Source organism: Octodon degus, unplaced genomic scaffold (assembly GCF_000260255.1).
Source record: "Octodon degus isolate 3935 unplaced genomic scaffold, OctDeg1.0 scaffold00049, whole genome shotgun sequence".
Classification (NCBI taxonomy): Eukaryota; Metazoa; Chordata; class Mammalia; order Rodentia; family Octodontidae; genus Octodon; species Octodon degus.
In genome coordinates this window covers 5,707,854-5,732,677 of record NW_004524625.1, presented here as the reverse complement: position 1 = coordinate 5,732,677, position 24,824 = coordinate 5,707,854, and positions in this window count along the sequence as shown.

Here is a 24,824-nt window from a genome sequence, read left to right as displayed (position 1 = left end):
AAACATTTGCTTTTATAAACGCTTGAGCAGAAGGAAGTCGTGCAATGGGTACTTCAAAGGATGGAATACAGTAGACAAACATAGGAGAGCATGGACCCAAGACATTTCACCTAATATCTGATTTTAAAATAGACTTTAGTGTTCAAGGTTGGCACTAAAGACAGTTCCTGAGAACACTGCAGGCTAAAACACAAAAAGGCCTGCACAGTGAGGTAGAAACTCCACACGTCTGCGTCCCAGCCACCACCCCGCTCTTTCCGCTTCCCAGAATGTACCGGGCCCTTTTGCCCCACACCCTGAAGTTGCTCTTTGTACCTCCCAGAACTCCCCATCCAACCCGTCCATAAAGTCTCAGATTTATTGCTCCTGGCCCAGCCCTGCTGGCTCTCTCTCTGGGGAGCCTTCTGATTCTTGCTGACCTAGTTAGTTGTTTCCGTCTCTCAATTTTCTCAGCAGCCCATTCATTGCTTGAGGTTGTTCGTATCCTAATTTGCATGCCCATGTTTTTGACTCTCCTTAATCACCTCCACACTTCCAGGGAGGAGAAGGGAGCCTGCCCACAGAGGCTGGTTGACTGCAGGTGGAATGAATTGATCAGTGGGGGAAGGGAAGAGTGGGAGGGCAGTCGGTGGGTAAGTAGGAGTAGGGGTTTCACTCTGGGGCCAAGAAGAAGAGAGGTGTAGTGTTATCTCTCACCACTCTCCATGCAATTAATATCTGTACAAAGAAGGTTTCAGGTTCCTTCTTATTCTCCAGGTGAGTCAATGCTGGTTCACACCTACCCCGGGCCCCTACCTGGTCCACACCCTACTCTTCCCTGGCCCTCTGCCACTTTGCTACCCCCCTGGGAGTGCCACCTGGCTCCAGAATGCCTGAGACATTCCTCAGTGCCTGTTAAAGCACATACTGGTGCTCTGGGCCAAAACAAACACCGACATCCCTTCCACCACCAAACCAAGACTAGGAGGAGACAGGCTGACACTCACCACCACCTCTCCTGGCCATTCTGGGACTAAGTCCTTCCAGGAGGGGCGCACTGACTCGATGGCCAACAAATCACATAAGAGAAGCATTGTCCCAAAGCCTGAGAAGCAGAAGAGGCCTGAACCTCCAAGATCTTCCAGATATAATCACTTGAAAGCACTGAATCCAAATTCATCAAATCAGAAAAGATTTTCTTTCAAAAGACTTTTAGCAGTCAGTTTGAAGGGCCCGGCCACTAGCAGTGTGCTTCATTTGTTTCTTCACTATCAACAAACACTCAGCTCCCTGATGAAGGCCTGAAACACAAATACTACCTCAATGCATGGATTATACAGGCCCACCCAGCAGTTCTTAGGATAAAGTAAAACAATGATGTAGATGTTGAGCTTGGGAAGAGGTACTCAGAAAAGGTATAAAATGAACAGCCAAGCACACGAAGCGACATTCTAGTGTCTCTCTACACCACCACCACTGCTTGATGAAGTACACCCACCGCATCCTCTCACCCACTCAGCGGCAGTGCCTGTCTGTAGGATTCGCTGGCCTCTCTATCCACAAAGGATGGGCCATCTCTCTTTCCCACCAGTCTAGTTTGTTTCTCTTGTGGCCTGCTCGCCTTTCTCCGTGGCAGATGCTTGCTGGTGTGTGTGTGTGTGTGTGTGTGTGTGTGTGTGTGTGTTTCCATACTGGGCTCTTCATTCCTAGAAAGTAGAGATAATGTTCAGTTTTGTTACATGGGGCCTGGCCTGAAGCAGTCTGAACATGGAGAGCTAACCTAGATAGTCTAATGTATCTGGAAGGACGGCGAGGAGTTCTGTTATTCCTGTCCTGCTAAGACACAAGTCTCTCTGGTGGCCTCTCCCTGCCACCCACGGTGAAGCCAACAGCAGAACCGGAGCGGCTGGCTAAGGCTGCCCTCTGCAGGGCTCCAGCCGGTCCCTCCCGCTCCAGCGCAGGGTCTTCTCTCAAAGAACACAGCTCATGCTAGGGAGCTGGCTGGCTGGCCTGGAAGAGCCCCAGGCCTTCTGCTCGCTGCTCGCTGCCGTCAGCGTGCCATGGGCAGAGTGCGAGACTTTCCCTGCTAGTAGTGACTGGTGAAGGCTGCAGACACCACGGAGGGTTCTGCAGAGCCGCACAGGGAAGCAGACAGCCAGGCGGAGCCAGGTACAGGCAGGCTGCAAGTCCAAGCCGCCAAGCCGTTTTCCAGCCAGACCGGACGCGGGCAGCCTGGGTGCTCGCCTGCTGAGCCGAGCTCGCAGACAGCTCTTGCGGCTGCTGTGCACTGTGGAGGGACGGGAAATGCAACCAACTGCGGGCTTTTCTTGAAGATGAGAACCAGTGCGAATTCCGATGGGCTCCACTGAAGCTAGCAGAGCTGCCCTCCAGGGCTTGCTTTCCCTCCTTTTCCAGAGCCCTCTCGTGCCTGGTCATTCTGCAGGCTGTCCCGGCGCCCGTGGCACATGCGCACTGTCTGCCTGGCCGCTGTAGGCTCTGGGTTGCGGTCCCTGCACTGGAGAAAGGCGAGAGACAGACGTCTGACCTCGGCTGCGACACAAGAGCCCCTGGTCAGGCTGGAAATGTTCAACAATGTGGGGCTTTAGAGAGGGCCAGAAAGTGATTGGCCTCATTTTCAAGTTAAGGAAACTGAGGCTGAAAAAGAACAAATCTAATGATTTTGCGGGGGCAAAACACGTGAATGCTAGTGCTGGGATCCACACACCGCTGCGCTGATCAAACTCCTCGTCCTCCCTGACTCCTCCACGCCCTGCTATCCCCCCGCCCCCGCTCGGGCCCTGGATTTCCTTTGATTCTGAACTAGAGTGCTGACCCAGAAGGTCTGCTTCATTTGCATATTAATTGAATGTGGACCAAGAGAAGGGTCATTGGTTCCAGCGTGCAGTCTAAAGTCACATTTTTAAAAACCCTAGATAAACCGAGGTGTCATTTGCTGGTTCTTCTTGGTTAAGGCAAAGAGAAAGAGAAATAATTAAATTGCCTGGGTGCTTGGACTTCAGTGCCCGCAGCGCTAATTGTTAAAGGCAGGGCGCTGGGCGCTGGGGCGGGAGTCTGCTGTAGGACATCACAACGCCTGTTGGTTGCAGCCAGGATGAGGGAAGTTGTAACCAAGGAGGAGGGTGCGCATAATTAAACGTCAAATCGTATTTTGAGAAAAGATCCGAACTCCTCTAATTTCCCAGCAGGATCAAAAAGAGGAACTCCTCGGTGGAGCTTGCACTGCCTCGCAGAGCGCCACTGAATGGCTCGCTGTTCAGCAGCAGGCCTAAGGAGCGCACGGTCTCCTCGCAGGCGCCTCCCTGGGAGATAGTGATCGCTAAAGTGAAGAGGGCCTTTCGGGTTTCCACACTTTCCAGTGGGATGGCCTGGGCGGGAGCCCTGCCCTGCTGTTTGGTAGCTATAAGACCGCAGCTGCCTGATTATCAGGTGTAACTGATAGCTGCTCCACAGCATGAGGGCCAGGGCTAAAGGAGGGGAGACGCCTGGGGCAGAAGCTGGGGGACCTGCGGGGCCCAGTGAACCTCTTCTCTCGAGAGAATGCTCCTCCCTCTTCAGTGGAATGGGCAGCTGCAGCTCCTCACCTTCTCTGAACTCCAAATGCTTTGTGAACCCAGTGATAATTATGGGCGCCCTGACATGCCTACACACACACACACACACACACACACACACACGGCATATAGGGTGTATGTGTGCGGTTCTAAGGACCTATAGGCCCCTCCAGAACCACAAGTGACTTCCAGGAGAACCTTCATTTCTGACACTGCCTCTTCCCCTCCACCTGCAAGCCTCCAGCCCTCTTCCTCGGCTAGAAGGGAGAAGGTCACGTAGACCCCACCCTGGCCGCTGGCACTCGCCACAGATCTGGGTGCAGCGGGGCAGTAAACAAAGACACACACTGAGTGAGCTATCAGGAAGGGGGCGTGCAGGAGGCAGCGTGACCCCTGCAGGACCTAGGCCAGCCTTCCAGAGAACCTTCCTCTGCCTACTCTTGACACGGCACTGTACCCAAAGGGAAGGCACAAAGTTGCAGTTGTACAGGAGAAATAAATCTAGAGACCTGCAGTGCACAGCAAGGAAAGACGAGAAGACAGGGAGGAAAGGGGAAGCAGAGGTGAGACAGGACGTGCTGTACGCAGGTGCTAACTCCACGCAGCGCACGCAACATTAGGAAGGAAACCTGCACTGATGAAAACGAGGAAGACTGAAGTTGGTAATGCTGGGATTTATGATGGCAGTTTGCTGAGAGGCGTCAGTGTGCTCACACACACAGCAGGCAGCTAGTGGAGGTGCTGCACGTGTTCATTTTCTTGACTGTTGTGCCATACATGAATAGACACATAGTTGTATGCCTTTGTGCAAACACGTGTGAATAGAGATGACACTATGCTATGTACCTCAGACGCATAAAACTGAAGAGAGGACCAGAGGAGGGCCAGAAGCAAAGGAGAGACCTCAGGATGCACCGCTGTAAGGCCCAGAGCCCAAGAAGATGGAGGCTCTATGGCCACCGAGCCAAGCTGAAGCACAAGCTCCTCCAAGCTAACACTGTTCTTGTTCCAGCCCGCGTCGTCACAGCCTGGTACACGGTGCCCAGAGCTGGGTGAAGGGTGGGCGCCATGTCAGCCAGGTGACAGTGTCAGAGCCTGTCAGAGAGAAAAGAATAATGTGTCTGAAGCTCTGAAAGTGATTCGAAGCATTAACATTATCAAGATTCCCCAGGGCATTTGCGAAAACAATACTTATTTTTGGACCCCAAACTGGATCTACTGGATCAGAATTTGCTGAGATGGAGCCAGAGAGAAAGCAAGAGCGAGAGGGTGAAGCTGTGTCTTTGCCTAGTGACGCATGGAGCCCAGCCCAGGTGGGCTCTGCTTCCTTCGTGGTGGGCGTGATTAGAAAGGGCTCCTCTCAGGAGCGAGGTCAGCCTGGATCAAGTCCTGCCTCTGCTGTCATGGCTGTGTCATCCAGGGCAGGGACCCAGCCTCGGTTTCTCCATGCACACAACAGAAGCAAATATGCAGCTCACTTGGGAACCGCGAGGGTTAAATGAGGCACACAGGAAGTGCCCAGCCTGGTGTTGGTGCAAACAAAGCTTTCAGTTAAGTGTTAGGTGGTGCTACAGCGCAGAGGTAGCAGGTGAGGAAGTTAAGACGTGTGTGGCAACCACAGAAGTCAGTTCTGCAGGTGCTCACGCTCCTATCTTAGAGCATCCCCACCAGCCCGAACTGCAGCAGTCCGAGCACAACTGTCATATCAAGTGGCTTGCATGCCCTACGGTACAAATGGACCTAGTCATGTCTATTGATTTTTTTACTAGTAAAATTAATTTTAAAAACCTCAGTGGGAGAGTCACGCATCTGCCATTGTTGGACCAAGCTACACCACAGTGAGACATAGGAATGACAGCCCTGCCATAGACATACTAAAGAGGAGGACACTGGTGCCCAGAGTGGATGCAGAGCCTGGGCCTGGGGCTAGGAAGTTAGCCCAGGCACGCTGGGGGACTTAGGAGCCCCTCCTGGCTTCCCCAGCAGAATACAGCGAGTGCCTGGCATGGGGTAGGACACACGGCACAGTGCCTGCCACAGCCTGGATCTGGCCCCAGTTGAGTTACACAGAGGGTATGAACAGGGCCACACCTGTGGGAGGAGGGGTTGGTGCCATGAAGGTGCCCTCTCCCTGCTGGACCTTGAAATGGACCTGACCACTCACGTTAAGTGGCAGTGCTGACACCACTTGGCGTAGGCAGATCACCTTATTAGATGAAGGGTCAAACGCAATAAAATGCTTGGAGGCTTTTTAAAAAACATTAGAAACATTTAACATGACATTATTGACAATCTGGTTAAGAAGCCGCCAGGACTAGAGCCCCACCGCTGAGATCAGCAGCTTTCTCCGGGCTTGCTTCCCCACCTCCCTCTCTTCTGCCCCCAGCTTGTCTGGCTTGTGGCCCCCAGCAACGGTCCTTTCTCCCTTCCATGGGCGAGGTTCCTTCAAGGGCACCAGCTGGTCCTTTTCCGTCTCTCTGTCTTTCGTACTCAACACAGACACTGCTGGCAGTTTGGACAGTTCCGGCTCAGGATGGCTCCGCCGTGACATCTTGACTCCACGGCCATGTGAAGCGCGTGCTTTTGGTGGAAGCCGCCTTTACAACTGGGTCTTTCGCTGGGCTGATGATCCGGTGGAGGAGGCTCTTGGATTGCTGGGCAGTGGCAGGAGGCTACTGGTCACAATCAGCTGCACAGTCGCATGGCCACCGTGTACAAAATAGGCTTTGATTTTGTCCAGGCGTAAGTGAATGCAAGTGCCCTGAGCACACGTAACACGGGCTAAGCAGAGCTTGGACTTCAGTAGGGTAGACGTGTTAACCCTTTCTGGATGTAGCATATGTTCAACTCATGTGGGTTTACCAGGATGTAATCCCACATAAGTCAAAAGATCAGTACTAGTATCAAATAGTGGATTACCGCAGTGGTGTTCTAAGCCTCCTCGTTAGCATCTCCACAGACACGCCGGCTCATCTCTTCTCCTTCCCTCCCATTTCTTTCATCTACCCCGCTCTCACCCCAGTTGACCCATTTCTGTGCTCTGCCTGTCGCCAGCAAGACAAGCTGATGGGAGAATTCGTGCAGCGAGTGAATTCAAACAATAGAGTGGCTCTGTTGGAATCTGCTAGGTAACCAGTGTTTTCCTACCACACCCTCCCCATTCCTTGGTATTAGTAAAGGCATCCTCTTTTTGTTTTGTTTTGTTTTTTTATTTATTTATATATTTATTTATATTTAGTACAGGGTCTACAGGGTTTCACTATGTAGATTGGACTCATAGTGATCCTCCTGTTTACAGCCTCCCAAGTGCTGGGATTACAGGCCACCACAGGCAGTTTCAATTGCTGGCTCATGCCCCAGGGGTGGGTCCAACACAACATGCCAGGAATCGAGCCTCTGGCCCCTGCGTCTGCCTAGTAGGCACTTTAATCCACTGAGCTGTCTAACCAGCCCTGGCATCTTCTTTTTAGATAGGAGACCTGTGCCTGTTGCTTTGGCCAGAGCTTCATAGTCCTCAGTTTGTGCACCTCTGCCGAGTTGCAGGTAGCTGCTGAACTGACCTGGTTCACAATAGCGAGCGCTCCAGTTCACCTCTGGGCTGCTCTGTGCTCTCACAGATAGCAGCAGTGCCTGTGTGCAGGGGCTGTCACAGGGACTAGATGAGACAAACTGTTACTGAGCAGATAGGTGCCTGGGTGGTTCTCAGCACACCAGGTCCAGTTCTCTCAGGCCTCCTCAGTCCACATGCTTCCTCCAGAGCAGCTCCGTGTTGATGTGCAGCATTCGGTTCAAAACTATTATACTGTGGGTCTTACCTTGTCACCCAAATGCGTATGTTCAAATTGGTCCCCAGTGGGTGGTATTATTGGGAAGTTATGGAAATGATAGGAGGTGGGTGCAGTCAGAGGACACTGATGACAGGACTACCTCGGCCGGCAAGCTGCCGAAGCCCAGTCTCAGTCTCTCTATCTCTCTGTCTCTCTGTCTCTGTCTGTCTGTCTGTCTCTCTCTCTCTCTCTCTGTGTGTCTCTCTCTGTCTCTCTCCCTATCTCCCTCCCTCTGTCTCTCCCTATCTCCCTCCCTCCATGTGTCTCTCCCTATCTCCCTTCCTCCATCTGTCTCTCTCTCCCTATCTCCCTCCCTCTGTCTCTGTGTCTCTCTCTATCTCTATCTCCATCTCCCTCCTTCACCACAAAATGAGATTTCCTCTGCTTTACCCTCTGCCATGAATCTCTGCCTCACCATAGTGCAGAAAGGATGGAGACAGCTGACCATGGACTTACACCCCGGAAACCATGAGCAAAAATAAATATTTTCTTCCTTTATGTTGATTTTCCTAGGTATTTTGTCACAGTAGCAAAAACTAGCAAATACCATAATAGCCACACTCAGGGAGAGAGAGGACAATAAACACTGTTCCTGCTGCTTGATGTGTGTTAAAGGTGGAAGATGAAAACTCCAAAATCTCTTGTTAGAAAGTAAGTACCTACTAACCACCACTTTGGGAGTGAAACACTGCCTTGGAGAGGTCCCTAATACAGCTTCAGATTGTGTGATTCCTCATCAATATTAATTCTCTGCCCAGGAGAGGATTATACTTGTACTTCCCTGACCCACTGTGGTAGATGTCGTCATGTGACTTACTTGGCCAATGAAAATCAGTATGCCGCTTCTGTGCAAAAGTACTACAATCCAATACATGATGCGCTGTGTTCCTTTGCCCTTGCCTCTTGTAGTGGCCATGAAGCTCAACTGCAGTTGCTCTGAGTGACTTCACAGGGTGAGACAGTGAGCCTGACACATGCAGAAGAAATTGACACGTTAGCCACTGAGACATTAGGACCACTTGTTACCGCCACGTGACCTGCCCGATTCTGGCAGAGATAAGCAAATGGCAAAGGAACTCCAATGCAGAGTGGTCTGATGAGGCGCAGAGCGGAAGTAGAGGGCGATGGTGGTGCCCTGCAAGGTGCCTTGGCATGCTGAGAACACCCTGGAAGTGTGGTGGACCCGTAGTGCGTGGACTGCAACACTTACAGAGTTTTCACCTGCATTTTATACTGAGAGAGGAAACCTAAAATCACCTGACCAGAGAGCAACAGGATCAGACACTGCTCCTCCTCCCAGCCAGAGTGAGCCTCAATCGGATGACCTTGCAATTGGTCCGCCGGCCAGAAAGGCTGGGAAGGCTGCAGACCACGAGAGGGCAAGTAGCACTGGCTCTGAAGTTGCCGGCAGGGTGGCATGCACAAAGCCACCGCGGCAGAGCCCAGCTTAAAACCTCAGGCCAAAGACACTGATGCCCATGCCCACAGGCGTCTAATTGCTCTGTATCAAGTACCATGCATCAAAATACCCTTCACGACTATAGCAGGTTTAATTAAATGCACAGTGAAATCCACTTAAGATGAGCTAATTGGGTAGAACCTGATTTTCCTTCCTGCTACGTCCAACAGACATGAGGACGTCCTGCAGGCAGATGCAGCGCATAGAGGAGAGGAGGAGGCCGGGGCCAGAAGCTGCGCTTGGGAGCCACGGTAGGGCTCCTGGCGGTTGTGGGAGGCTGAAAACAAACCAGCAACCGACTGCCTCTCCCCTTCTTGAAGGGATGCCATTCAGAGCCACCCCCACCCTCACTAATCCCTGGGCAGCAAGGGTCAAGTCCAGCCTTCCTCTGCTCATGCACTGCAGCAATCCTGACCCCGCTTTCATGTCCTTATTCCCCACACAGCTCGACCAGGCACTCCCACTCCTCAGCACACCGTTCCTGGGCTCAAATCCCCATTGGATTTCACCTGACTGCATGAAATCGCCCCCCAGTCCCCTTCCTGAGCATCCATTCCACACCCTGTATTCACAACAAGAAGCCAAATGGTTCTTTCCTAGCACAAGTCAAATTGTCACTCTTTTGCTCAAGACTTTCCAAGAGCTCCCAACTCAGTCAAAATAAAATCCAGTTGTGACAGTTTGTGTCTAGATGTCCCCCCAAAGCCTCACACATTCTTGGGTAGGGGGACTTTCAGAGGTGGCTAAGTCTAGACCGTGTGATCCTGGGGTTGGTTTGGCACCGCCATGATCCCCGCATCCTGGATAGAGTACAGAAGTGCCGGAAAGACACTGTTCGAGTCTGTTGCTGGTTTCTCTGCCCGTGCCCACCACACACTGTCCTCCACAAGCCTGCCCTGCCTGGAGCCAGCCGGGTATGGGGGAAGCTTCCATGAACTGTGCCCTAAATAGACCTTTCCTCCCTTAACTTTGAGTGTTGGGTGTCTCAGTAGAGAAAAGCAACTTGGTCTTTGCAGTGATTTCTAGAGCTCTGTTTTGTTTTCTCCATACATAAATTTAAAAATGGGCCGGAAGGCTTTGCCACTTTGCTCTCCCTGAGTGTGGTAGGTACAGTACTAGATTTAGAGACAATCACTTCTCAGAACTGGACACAGATGAGAAAGACTTCATGCTCCTCCTGATAAGAGAAGAATTCAGGCCTCTAGGTCAGTAAAGAAGATAAATGCTACACTTAAAAAAAAAAAAAAGTACTCATCAAATTATTAAACTATGTCCATTACCTGATTTTGACCAATAAAGTTTGCTGAACACTAAAAAAAAAAAGATAAATGCTGGTCAACAATGAATAGCCTTGGTCCTGTGCTAGACCTTGAGACAGACAGTGTACCTCTTCTATTCATTCATTTTTCTCAGCAAATCTCTAAGGAACTCCTACTATGTGCCTGGCATATTAATAAGTATTTGGGATTCTTTAAACATTAGACATAGTTTCCATTTAAAATCACCAAAAGTCAACCTACTGCATCAATGACTTTTGGTTAGATCTATCATGTGACTAGGCCATGTGCTAGGCCTTGGAAGTACAGCAGTTAAAATACCACACAGCATCTCTCTCCTCACAGATATCAAACCAACAACTGCAAGTAACTAACTAGACAATCATACTTCAGTGGCAAAGTATTATGATTAAGCCAGGTGCAGAGCTGCTTGGGGGCAGAGAGGAAGCCCTGTGGCCTTGCAAGTTGCAGAGGTGGTGCAGCGGCACCAGAAAGCCTTCCTGGAAGAGGTGCTACTGGCATTGGGTTCAAAAGAATTGGAAGCAACCCTGAAGTGTTTCATCTGGTGTCAGGCAAGGGATGGGTTTTTAAGACATGTTTGATGATTGATCGAATGCATTAATAGAAAAAAATGTCCAAACCTTTCCAAAACCCGGAAGGACATGGACTAATTAAACTCGAATCACAACCACCCACCCATTGGAGGGGGGAACAGTTGTATGAGGAGTACAATCTACTCAGTTTGAGTTTGAAGCTTGTGACAGTCTTTGTGCATCCTCATGTTTAGCTTAATACTGAAAGTAGTTTGCATCGCCCACCTTGAGCAAAGCAGGGGGGAAGCAGTCAGAAGCAACTTGAATGAAAAGAAAAATGGATCATAAGCTGGAAGTGCATGTGGCCCAAAAGAAGTGGACAGATGACATGGGACTAGCTGAAAGTTAACCGTTCGTAGGCGAAAGTCTCCCCCCAAAAAATGAACTGGCTGCTACCTCCTCAACTGTAAGATCAAGACAACTTTCTAAAGGGTTGCAGGAATTAGAGATTAATGAATGCAAAGCATTTGTCTCTTGCCAGGCAGAAATATCATAGCTGTAGCTTCTGCTGCTGCTCCTGTTTCAGTTCCAGAAATATGGTGTCTTCAGTCCTCTCTCTGTCTCACCTGAGGCTCTCCTGCATCCTGAGCTCCTTGGCCAGCACACTCATTCCTCTTCATCCGCTGCACTTGTCTCCACCAAGCCATCCCCAGCTGGCCCCTCACAGCTGGTGCGATGCCCTGTGTGCAGGGCCCCTGGCTGCAGACACTGGCCACGGTTCATCGCGCCTGCCTGCACTGTGCCTTCCAACCCCACTGGCCCACACCTGCTCCTTCTGGTGAAGGCTCTGGGCATTTGTAGAGTATGTTTCCAGTTTCCAGCATATAGCTTCTGTTCTGACATACGGTAGTTGTTTGCTCCGTGAAAGAATAACTGGACAAGTTATAGAAAAATATGTATTTGTTGAATATTAGAGCCAAAGGGGGCACTGGAATCATTAACTATGAGGAAGGAGAGAGGCAGGGACTTGTCACGAGTTACACTGCACGGAATTGGTCAGAATGGACTTAAAATATGATGTCACTGGGTCCAGAGCCCTTGGGCTTCTCTCCCCGCCCTGCCCCCTCCCTTCTTTTACCCTCTTTCCTCTCTCCCACTCAACCCCTGTTCTTGGTCCTAAGCCTCAAATGGAGCTACCCAGGATCAGAGCCCTTCAGGCCAAATCAAGAGTAGCCTCTCTCCATGTGAGGTGAACTGACCAGGGAGAAGAGAAGGGAATCAGGGAGAAAGGTGATTCTGAGAGCTCTGTGTCTCATGCTCCGGAGATCCTCTGTGCACTTAGCCACTGAAGGCTTTGGGTGAGGATCCCTGTTTGGTTTTATTTAGCACAATTTGGTTATATTCTCTCTCTCTCTCTCTCTCTCTCTCTCTCTCTCTCTCTCTCTCTCTCTCCTTCCTTCCTTCCTTCCTTCCTTCCTTAATGTTTTGTCTCTCTTTGTTGCTTGGATGTGTGTAGGGGGAGGGGAGTCGTTCATTTTGGTTTTTCCTTAGTCCATGTTAGGGTGCCAAAGAGCAATATCTCCAGAAATGCCAACAGGGACAGGTGACTTGGGATGAGTTGTCATTTTCCACTGCTGTGGAGCATTCCACTGGTGACAACTGTAGAAAATGTCTTATCTTCCCTTGTCTTGCTTATAGGGCTCTGAGATCCATGAAGGTGAAATGACATCACCATGGCAAAAGTCATAGCATTCCCACCTTCCGATTGGTTCGATCAAAAAGTGATTATGTATTAGCATATATGAGCATCACATGTTTGAAGCTTCCCCCAGACTACGAAACTCTTAAACAGAGGTAGTCTGAGTAGCTGGGAGCTGAGTTTCATGGCGAGACCAAAGCTGATGTCTTGAGTGTGGCAGGGAAAGTGACTGATAGGCGCATGAGGGTCAAGCTGGCTGCCCGGCGTGGCTCCACCCATCCTGGGCTGGGTTGCCACCATCCTTTGCTGCAGAGCTCCCCATGCTTCCAGCCTGTCTTTCCACCACCGACTCCTCAGTGTCATTTTCACAGCCCCAGGCTTCTCTCATGGAAGATTCTTGGACCACTCTTGACAGAAGGAGGAAAAAGATTAAGATAAAGAAGGTGGGAAGCCCTGCCTAACCAAAGTGTCACATTTACTCTGAAAAGGAAATGCCATGAAGATCCGGTGTCCTGAAGTCAAGTGCCAGCCCCTGCCCAGCATCTCCTCCCCGTCCCTCCTCCCAACCTCCTCCTCTCTGTCCGCAGCCTGAGCATCATGCTAAGTGCGTGCCTGCCAGACTCACCTTTGCCCTGTTCTCCACTTTCCCAAGTCCTACTCATATTTGAAGACTAATTCATAAAGTGCCTCCCCTGCTCAGCTCCGCCCCACCCATGAACTTGGCATTGTACCTGCCTCCAAGTTGGACTAACCACATCTTGCCTAAAGCTTCCACCCTCAGCTCCCAGCAGCACCTTTGATTCAGTCAGCAGGTGCGAGGGCTTGTCAGTTCCTTTCTGTCTGCCCTGGAAGGCACTGCTTTGGCATCTAGCAGGGCTCAGAGCACTTGAACTGTAAGACGAAACACAGTTCTGTATGTTGCTGCCTACCCATTACCTCCCTGGATTTCCACTTAGGAACAACCGTACAGAGCTTGCAGGGCTGCTCAGAAGACCCAGGTGCAGGAGCACAATAAGAGCAGATCTGAACATACTCTGTAATTCAGGACGAGAGCAGGTAGGATCCTACCCAGCCAGCAGTGCGGTCCAGAGCAGGCCCAGGACACATCCTCCACTGCCACCACCATGCAACAGTTGTCCCTGTCTGGGCACGAGCACTATGGTGTAACCCAGAACGCACTCCCCTGCCTTCTTTAATCTAAATGCTGCATCGTACCCAGTCACAGCTGCCAAATTTGATCAGTCATTCCAGCAGCACTTGGTTTTCTCATAGAAATGTCCTCCCTCTGCTTAACTACACATCAATGTGGTCACCTCCCCTACCTCGATTGTTCTTGTACCTTCGGGGTTACAGCACTGAGCCTTGCTCATGGCCCACTCAAACTAAAAGACTAGGAAGTGAAAGAACGGATGAATGAAAGCATTTGTTTTCCATTTTTAAGAAAAAAATTCACACTTCACGAAATAAACTCCATTTTAAATGCTCCTCTCAGAATAACAGATTCACACTCCCTTCTTCACTCACTGTCACACTTTGTGTCCATCCCTGGAGGCAAGGGGAGCCCTAAGACCTCCATTCCAGGTTCAGAAATCCTAAAATTCCAGTGGTCTAAGAAGTCCTTTCATAGCCACACATAAGAAAAAAAAGGTCCTGGGGTTATGGAACCGGCCTCTTCAAAGTCTAAGCCTTAAAATACAGAGGGAGGAAACCTGCCTTGGAGAGCCAGCGCAGGCACCCTGACAGGCCTCAGGAGGGAGGCCTTTCGCTGAACGCCCCAGGTGTCAGGCCCAGCTCAGGCATCTTCACCCCACTCTGTGGGGAAGTTATTGTAGTGTTTTCCAAACAGAAACTCAAAGGCTAAGAGCTCACAGGGCAGTAGGTGACTGAGCCAGTATTGGATCTGGAGTCAGCTATCTTTAAAGCCAGTGTACTTTTACTCAAACCACTTGCTCCTGATGTCTGGAATCCATTTTGGAAGGACAGTGCCACCTTCACTGGTAGCACCAGACACGTGGCTATACCATATGCAGTCCCAGGCAGCTCCAACCACTCTTGTCTGTGATGCGCCAAATGCAGAGGCCCAATCCTGGACCACAGGGGCCACCGCTCACTCAGAACTGAGAGCTACACTTAATGGTTTTCCTCCACATGGTAAAACTGTTCTATGTTTATTTTATTGTTAGTATCACTTTTGTCATCCTAACCATTGTTCAGAATGTACACCAAGTGTCTCTGATGAAACGCAAAAGATGAAAAATCCTTGGGTGGCCTGGCATGACTCAAATTGTTAGCGGAGTATTCATTAGGTGTTACTATTCCATGGACTGTATTTTTGCATGCAATTCAAAGAGCAGGTAGCTTAAAATGGGAATGAGACAACATTATGGGGTCGATCAGGAGCTCGCATCTTCACTCAGCTTTTAAATGATCTCTCCGATCTGTTGGGTTACAGAACATGGGGTCAGAACTGCGATGTGCCTGTGCTGGGGGGCTTGCGGGGTGCGGGGGGGACAAGGCATCTCAGCCCAGAGATGGCTGTTAGAGTAGATGCTTCCTCTGCGTTCTGCGGACTCTGGCGATCAGCACAGGTCCCAAGTCCCTCCCGGCATGGGGCTGTTTCCCAGATGGAGACAAGGAGGCGGTGGGTACTGAGGCGCTGTGGAGGCTGTGCCCCAGCATGGCCCCGTCTCTCCCTGGTAAAGAGCTCAAAACACTACAGAAGTCTCATGTAAATTCCGCTCTTTGTGGACCTGAAGCAAGAATACGTGTTATTACTACAGTCTGGAGATTAGGCGAGCAAAGCCCCAACAGTCCCATGCCCAGATTCAGGTGACCCGAGGGGAAAGGCAATGGAATCCTGAAAACCTGCAGACTCCTCCCAGGCACCATTTTACTAAGCACCCCCGCTCTTCAAGGCAGTGAGCTCTGTAGATCATCCTACCTCCTACAGATGAAGAAGCAGAAGCCAACACCACCTGAGACCTGGGGTTTGTTCTCCTTTTCTGTTCTTCCCATTAAAATGTACTTCTGGGACTCCTCCACTGTCAGACACCACAGGGGAGCTGGTGCCCACTGACGGCCTGTCCTAAGGTACTGAGCCCGAGCCTACGTCTAGCTTGGTGTAAAGAAGCAGCTCGGGTGGAATCAGAAGTTCGAGTGGAGGATGAGGCTCGCAGCCCAGCAGTAGTGTTTGCCTGGCCCGGGAGAGGCCCAAGGTTCAAATCTGAGCACTGCAAACAAACAAGCAAACAAAAAAACTTGGAGTGACAGCTGAGGGGTGTTGGAGAAGTCACCTCCACTCCTTCTGAGATAATGACTTCTATGTAGAATGACAAGACTTGAATGACAAGACTTGACTTTCAACAATCACAAAATCAGAGGTCTTGAGGAGCAGAGTAGCGAGAAGAATTAATAAATCAGAGTGTGCATTACATCCCTAAGGGACGGAAGAATGTTTGGGAGTGATGGAAGCTAGAAAAAAAGAGGGGTGGTGAGGTCTGGGGAGGTAAGCTCTACGGTCAAAGACTACTTTGGGTCCTTTCAGAGTAATGTGCAATCTTTGTCACCAACTGAGGTTGTTAAAGTTAGTGTAGCATCCATGACCATCCAGGCCTACATAAAAGGCCTGTAGAAAACCTGCACATGCTCTTGTGGACATACCTGGACCTAAAATCTGGCTAACTACATGCTTCAAAAACATGGATATAGAATAGGATTCCAATGATGGTAAGAGTCCTATAGATCATTTCATGGAAACTTTCCACTTTACAGCACCAAGACAAAGACAGCCAGGGAGAGGATAAAATAAAACATGCAAAGCTCATAGATCTTTTTATTTGCCTGGGCCACCGGGGCCCTCCTGGAGTCACCAGTGCGCCTGGGATCTGCGCAGGAGGACGTAACAGCCAGCCCACATTTGCCTCCCGACCCCAGCTCTGGTCCTTTGGGTCCAAGAAAGCGAGAACGAGCCCAGACGCAGGGGCGGTAGGAAGCGACTGCCCTCTGAGCCCTGTAAGCGTTCCCACAGACCTGAAAGAGAGAGGCTGCAACAACCTCCTGGTCTAATTACTGCCGGCTATAAAATAATTTATTGTTTTATTGCTACCACTGATGGCAGGAAAGAGGGTCTCTTAGGCACTGCGCTTCCGGAGACCAGAAGCACGTGGTTGTACCGCGTGGTGGGCTGAGGTCTGCTGGGACTACCCATTGTGACATCGTCCTCGCTAGTGTTCGTTGGCTCACACACGCATTCTTTTATCCCTTTAGTTATGCAGAATTATTCCTAAAATGTTACTCATAAAATGCGCCTTCCTCAGGCCAGGCCCCACAGTGGGCTGTGAAGAATCAGAGGAAAGAGAGACAAGGTCCCTCATTAACATCCAAGGGAAACAAACGTCAGCTTTACTGCGCATGCTCCAAATGCCTGGCTTGCGGTCAGCTAAGCCTTATTGAATCCTAATGTGAGCGTTATTAGGTATCTGTCTCAGTTACTCTTCTCTCATTGCTGGGACAAATCCCCGACACCCAAACTAAAGGAAGGAAGGGTTTATTTAGCTTACAGTTACTGGAGGTTTCAGTCCATACTCAGCTGGCTCCAAGGCAGAGCGGCACAGAGCAGAGGGCAGCAGTTCATGGCTGCAGAAGGCAGCAAAACAGCAAGAGCAAAAGGGAGGAGCAGCGGCAACAACGGCTGCAGAGAGCAAGTCTGTCTCCCTTAGGTTGCATTCAGGCTATCTGCCCCAGGCTGGGTGCAGCGCTCACACCCATAATCCCAGCAGTACTAAGACCCAGAATCCCAGGCTTGATCATGAATTAATCTCAAACTCTAGAATTCCCCACCCCATCACTGCATGAGGCTTCGGGGGAACAACTAGACACAAACCATAACAGTATCTCACAGGTAAGAATCCGATACTCGTGAAACCTTATTTCAGTATTGTGCAGAAAGCAAGTGACCAATTCCTAAGCCCACCTGGACCTGTGTTCTGCAAGTGAAACCACAAGTGAACAAAGAACTATCCATAATACAGAAATGCTCAGAGGCAGATGCTCACTAGGCGCCCAGGCGCCCCGCACGCACCTGCCCTCCTCTCATCACTCACCCCCACCCATCGCTGGAGCCAAGAGCACAGCCAGCGAAGCGTGGCACTGAGCAGGGCCTCCCTGCCCCAAGCAGCACTTTCTACTTCTTGGATGTCCCAAGTTCTCTGCAGACTATCATCCGCAGTCTCACTTCCCAGGAAAAGAAGGATAAAAAATAATAATAACTGCTCCTCTGCGTTTAGTGGCTTCTTCGTTTCTGGCACAAGGCTTGCTGAACTTGATTCCTGAACTTTGCAGTGAACTTGTGCTCATGGCTCCAGTTAACAGCCGAAGAAAGCAGCCCTCTGCGGATCTCTGTGGGTGGAGACTGAGGGCTCAGGCAGCACCCTCCTCCTGGTCTGTGTGACCTCAGGGGCACCCTGCTCCCATACTGTCTCCGAGGCAATGACTAGAGCTGTCACTGAGTGCCAACTATGGCTCAGTGCTGCGCACCTGTCTTGCTTTCTCGTTGCCAACACAACACCAAGCACCATAAACTGAAGGATGGAAGAGTTATTGCAGCTGACAATTTTTAAAGGTTTCAGTGCACAGCTGGATGGTAGCCTGGCACAGAGTCATGGCAGAGGAGCAGCTGTCTGTGGTGTGGCAGCAGGCAGAAGACCACAGAAACTTCCTTCTTTCCCTTTTTATTCCATCCAGGGCACAAGCCTATTGGTTGGTGCCACCTACACCCATGGGGTCTTCCCTCTTCAGTAACTCCATCATGCACACCTAGAAATACACTAGACCCACCCAGGGACTGATCCAGCGTCTCATACCCATGGCTCAGCATCACACACCCATGAGCCAGCTTCACACACCCATGACCTAGTGTCACACGCCCATGATCTGCTGTCACACACTGATATCTGGTCACTCCCAAAAGCCTCACCTATGACCCATGAGGCTTTGGCGCACACAATGTAAGCCGTAACAGTGCACATTTTTCTACTAAGCCCAAAAACCCTGGGGAAAAGGCCTCAAGTGTCTCTAGTTATTTAGAGTCTGGTCTGTGGCTTAGCCAGGTAAGACTAGAGAGACAGCAACCTACTTACAAAACCAAGACCTGCTTATCTCCAAAGACTGAACCATTCAGAGTGAAGTCCTGCCTCGTGGCATCCCCTCCCCCACAGTTTTGGAGCGGTGACCCTGCATCCCCAGCCAGACGCAAGCACCCTCTGTGAGCATCATCCAGTCCCGGCCCCTGGGCAGAGAGCATCAAACACATTTTCTGCGCATATCAGTAGCCTTCCTGAGAACACGCTCATGTCTGTCTTCCCTAACCTTCTTTCTGTCCCTCCACTTTTCAGTTAGCAGCCTGCCCCTCACCTTCTTCCAGCCTAGAATCCACGCCCACTGCACTTCATCTTTCGCCTTTGCCCTCCTTCTTACCTTTTCTGCAAACCTTTGTGTCAAGACCTGCCGTGGGCTCTCCCTCAGGGCGCCAGAGCCTCACTGCTCCGCCTGGTCATCTCCTCAGCCTCCCCACACTTCTCTGCTGTGCAACCCTCTACTAGAGCGGCAGTGTCTCCCTCAGTAGTTCCCCTTTAGTGACACGCTGTGGCACTGCCTTGCCTCTAATCCAACCAAAGAGTCCTAGAGCTAGAGGAGAGTGTCAGTGTCTTCTCCCACCCAGGACAGGAAGCCTTGCGCAGAGGCCCTGACCCGGACTGCGCGGCCTCTTCCAGAGTCTTTCTCCTGGGCAGAGAGTGCGTTGCCTTGTGTCTGTTTTACAGTCGCTTATTTGTACATTCTCTGTGGTTTTCCTTTTGCATTCCCATGACTCCTTTTTAGTAATTACAAGAGTAACTTATATGTATTCCTATTAAAAATGAATAAATAAAAATTTCATATTTATCCCCAACCTACTCCATTTTCAATACTTTTCCATGCTCATAAATATGCACATATGTACAAATAATGTTATGTTATTTGATTTCACCTTCAAATTATAATGTCTGTTTCTCCCAGTTTGCTTATGTAGTTGTGCTTTGTAACCATGTTCCAGGCTAAAATTTATTTTTAAAAGACTTAAAATTGACATACATACACAATAATGTAAGTATACTACTATTTTCTCATGATTCTAACATCAGTGGACATTAAAATTATTGTCAGGTTTCTTTTAGAAGTTTTATATGACCTGCGGCATTGCACTTCACTGTGAATAAATCCTTACACACCTACATCTCAGTGTGTAGAGTAGACTTCTATCTAGAGCCAAATGATATTTGTAATATTTTTTAAATATTTTCAGGGAACCTTTCAAAACCGCTCCTCATTCATACCCCCAGCAGGATGTAGGGAACTACCTCTTGCCCTGTACCTTCCTTAGAAGTAGATATTTTGGCTATCTACAGAATTTGCCAGTCTGGATAGTAAACGTGCTATCTCATTGTTGGTTTAACTTCCATTCCCTGGCTACGAGTCCTGGTGAGCATCCGCCACATGACTACCGGCCACATATGTAGCCTCTTCCATGAGTGGCCTGTGCAGAACTTCCATCTGCTTCTTACTTAACTTACTGATGCCCTCCTAGGAGTCCGGGGAAGGTTTTGTAAGCAGGCTCCTCAACAGAGACCCCTGAAGCCTTAGTCTATACACGCCACAGGTATTTCTCCAGACTGTCATTTGTTTTGCTTTGGGTTTCTGAACTTTCTGTACAATATGCTGGTATGTGCAAATTGTAAACTTATGCATTCAATTGTGTTTTCCTTTTGGGCTTCTGAATTTCTTCTCTTGTGTAGCAAAATGCTCCCAAATCCCAAGGTTGTACATATGTTACATAAAAGTTTCCCTTTTTTTTTTCGTTTAATTTGTTTTTATCACATTAGGAAGTTATTTTTGTAGAGGGTGTGTGTGTCAGTTTTTACTGCTGACACACATTGCCTGACACCTATAACTTAAGGAAGAGAAGCTTAGTGTGATGAATAGCTATAGTCCTTCGTCAGCTGGCTCCAAGGAAGAAGCTGTCCAGGGTACACCTCAAAGGACTCGCTGCTACCTGTTCCCCTCCTAAGAGCAGGTCAGCTGTTTGCGCCCTAATAATCCCATCGCATTCTAAGACCTTCACCTGTGAGTACCTGAGGCTTTGGGGGTACACCCAGATACACAGCATGATATTCTGCCCCTGAAATACTTGCATTCATCTCTTTATGCAAAACACGTCTAGCCCATCTCTAAGAGCTGCCAAATTCTTCAGAGTTTCAGACTTGCTGAAAAGCTCGAGTCCACGGTCTCCTCAGAGATTGGGGCAAACTCCTAGTTTTGAGCCCCTATAAAAATCAGAAAGAAAGGCAAGCTTTGCTGGTGTACAATAGTGCAGGGTAAATGCTGAAAGCAGGGACATAGATCTTCTGCAAAAGGGAAGGCAACGAGGAGATGTAAAGAGGAAAGGAGTCAGAGGAAAGCTAGTAAAACCTAAAATGTGTCATGCACAGGTACCAACTCCCCATGATGAGTGTACTAATAAAAAAGGAGAAATAGTTGGATAGAAAGCAATCAGCTCCTTACATTCAGTATAAACTTATCTAAAAGTCAGCAGTTGTATACATGCACAGGCTAAATTGTTACCTTAAATTTTTCTCTGCTAGATCAAATTAGATTCAAAACCCAAAAGCAGGCACTCAATCCATTTGTGTCATGCGTAGTACCCAGGAAAAGTATGGTGAGGTGTGAATTCAAAGGGCTTGATCCATTGCACCCCTGCAGCCTTGCATGTCATAGTTCTTATGGCTTCTGCCTGTGTCTTTCCCCAGATGTCACATGCTCCTGGCTTCTCCAGCTTCTGGTGTCTCCACTGTATCTTTGGCTCCACTCTTACAGCTTCATTCAATGGCCTCTCAGGGATGAAGTTCTAGTCTCCAGATCTCTTCTGAAATCCATATGAAAGCCTTCCTCAGCCCTAGCTCTTATACTTATAAAACCAGCGCCATGTGGATAACACCATGGTATGCTGCTAGCTCAAGCAGTAGCTGGGTCACCTTGGATCATGGCTGCAGCAACTTCCAAGTGCTTAAACAGCTGGGCACTGTGAACGTAATCCCAGAGAATCAATACCCTAGGTGGCCCTTCTCAAGCAGGGCACCCCACGACTCTTTTCTCAAATGAAAGCTTTACAGCTTAGCACCCTTGACCCTACCATGATGGCTCCTTGTGGAATCCCGGGGTGCCCTCCAGGTATCCTTTCTATTGTCCTGGTATGAATTACTTGGCTTATTTTTAATTTTTCTCAACAAAGTCACTCTCCAAGATGCCACCTTTACAGGTGCTTCCTCTGTGGTCAAGCTTCTCAGATGGGCTTTCTGACTATCAGTATAATCCTATCTAAAAGCCGCCATCGGTATCCATGCTGTAGCCTGAATGTTGGGTTGCCTTAATATCTCCTCTGCCTTTCACTTCATTCTCCTGCAAAGTCTCAGTACATGAGCAAAACGTAGACAAACTGGTCTCAAGTCCAGCTGCCAGCGTGGTCCTCATTCCCAGCTGAAACCTCCCGAGCCCAGCACTTCCCATATGCATTTCTAACAGCACGCTGGTCATTTGAGCTCCAGTGACCTCAATCTGCCATCCTGCTCAATTTAGAGCATTCTTGAGCCTCTCTAGCTGACACTACCAAACCATTTCAAACTCACCCCAAGGACCGGTTCCGGCGGCTGCTAAACTGTATGATTGGGTAAATCACAGCAGTGACTTCATTCCTGGTTCCAAAATCACTCTCAGTCACCTTTTCATCACTGAGACACAAGCTCTGACACTTACAACTTACAGGAGAAGGGTCTGTTTTGGCTGACAACTACTGTCCCAAGTTTTGGCTGGCCCAGAGACAGAAAGCAGCATGACAGAGGCACACAGAGCAAAAAAATCTGCTTGTGTTGTGACAACCATAAAGCAGAGCCAGGAGGGAGGAGCTGGGGAGGTAGCTCTGCTGTCTAGCCACACTCCCAGTGACCAGCCTCTAACCAGGCTCCAAGCTCCTAACAGTAACCCATAGTCCAGTTACCTTCTAAGATCCCTACCTAGGAGAGGCTCTGGGGGAGCTGCACATAAACCATAATACTCTATCATAGACTTCTTGAACTGTTTGCTTGATTTCTCATACATAAAGCTGCCCTCCATTCCCTTCTCTGGGTTGACTCTGCCCCCACAGCTGCACAGCACAAGTCCAAGGCCGATGCAGGTGTTGAAGCAAGTTCCTCTGCCTTCTCTCATGTAGGCTGAATCCCTAGTCCTAGACTGGGTTTCCAAGAATCGCACTTGGGAAGACTTATGACATTTTGTTATTGTAATTGCAGTAAGATTTGTTTTCCTCTCTTCCTTTCTACATTGTGTGCTCCTGAATGGTGTGATTTCCCACCGAAGCTTAGCAAACCCAAGAAGCGCACACTTGTCGGGTTGAATTCCCATCACATCTGAGATGTCAGCGCCCTCAGCCCCTCAGAGAGCAGACCAGCCTTCCCTCCGCTGTCTGGAGCCACTGTGCATCGGAAAGTGTTTTGTCCTGTTTGCCTGAGGATGGGCACATGGGAAAGTGCTGCTCAATTAGGTCCCTTTGGGTTTTTTTGGAGCACTTGCCAAAATCATAATTGCATATTAATTTGCAACTCAAATGGGTTTTTACAATTGCTGCTCAGGGATGGGGTCAACAGTCCATGTGACACATCTGAGGGAGGAGAGGCTGCCGCTGAATTGTGGGTTTCTCCAGCAAAATGTTGGAATGAGAACCCCACAGAACCCTCACCTCATTGCCTCTCAAAGGTCTGCTGGGTGCCATGGTATTCTGTTGGGATGGGATCATTTTAGTTATCTCATGTTAGTGCCACTAGGTGCTAGAAAAATGGAATTTTTTTATGCTAAAAGAAAACACAGAAACACACACCGCAAGTGTACGGGCACAGCCCCAACACAAAGGAGAAACAGCAGCTCAGTCTGCTTTCTTCTTTTCCTTGTCCAATCCAGTTCAGTTAATATTTAGATGGGTGACTATTCTGACTTCTGCATCCTGTGCCCTACTATTTAATTAACATCTTCTTATCTCTACGATAGGAGTGGTACTTCGGCAACTCCTGGCTTCAGATGAAATGATTCATGCAAAAGTTTTCACACAGTGTTTGCATTTGAGATCACGAGACTGCGCAGCAAGGGATAGATAGTTGCCCTATCGTTATTATTATTATTTTCATTATCATGATGATTACACTGTGGGAAGCACTGAAGGAGAAATGAGTAGCACAGAGCTCTAGTCCTTGAAACACAAAAACAAAAAAATGCCTAAAAGAGGATAAGAAAGTTCTTCCTAAGTGGGAATAGGGTTTGATGGAGGAAGTTAGTCTTGAATGGGAATTATTAACAGGAGAAAGGAGGAGGGAGTGGCCACGAGGAGTAGACCTCTGGCAGGTGAGGTGGCAGACAAGGAGACCAGAAAGAGAGAATGAAAATCTAGGAACCAGAGCAAGCAGGCCCTGAGCAAAGGGAATTTTCCATTTGGCCACTGTCTCAGCGTAGATTAACATAGATCGCCGATGACACCTCCTTGCTGGAGGCTGGGGACACAGTGAGAGTCATGGGCCTGGGCTGGGAACACCAGGACTGCAGAACCAAGGGCCAGAATGTACATGACCATGTTGGGGTCATAGAGTTCAGGAGAGCCCCAGGGGAAAATGTAGTTGATAATGTGTGTGTTTGTCTCCCCCTTTCCAAGTTCTGTGTCTCTCAAGGCCCTACTTCCGCTCCTACCAATAAAGCGCTGGAGTCCCTGACCTGCAGGGACCTCCATGCCCTGGTCTCTTGGGGCTTCTCTCTCTCTGGGTGCACTGCCCAGGAGGAGGGGGGCCGTGGCCACTTGTATGATGCATCAGTGTTTCCTTTGACTTATTCACTGGACACAGGATGTGAAGCATGGATCTGGAAGTGCGGTCCCTGCCACACGCAATCCAGAGCCACGCCTGCTCCCAGGCCGCTCCTATAGCAGGGGGCCGCACACCGCATCATCAGTGAGTGCACAGTAAGCTAAAGAACAAAGCAAATGGGCAGCGAGGGGCAGATCAAAATACGTGGCATGGTGTGGTGGGAAAGGCCAGTGTGAAAAGGAATACTTAGAGATAGGAGATGGGAAGGGAGACAGAAGAGTCCAGGCTTTTCTTCTTACTGGTGTTTTGCTTTCTCCTCCATTAGCCTGTATGCATGATGCAGATGAAGAACTTGCTTGTGATGCTTTAGCACCTGTGGCCAGGGTACACTAAGCGACTCGTGCTCTCTTTACCCACCCCTCCTCCACGGCATTTTTGAGGGAAGCTAAGCCTATGTCACTCTGCTGATCATGGCTGGGAAAAGCCCTGTGACCGCTTCTCAGCCACTTGTGCCTCTCAGCTCTCTCGTAGCAAGACGATCCAAAGGT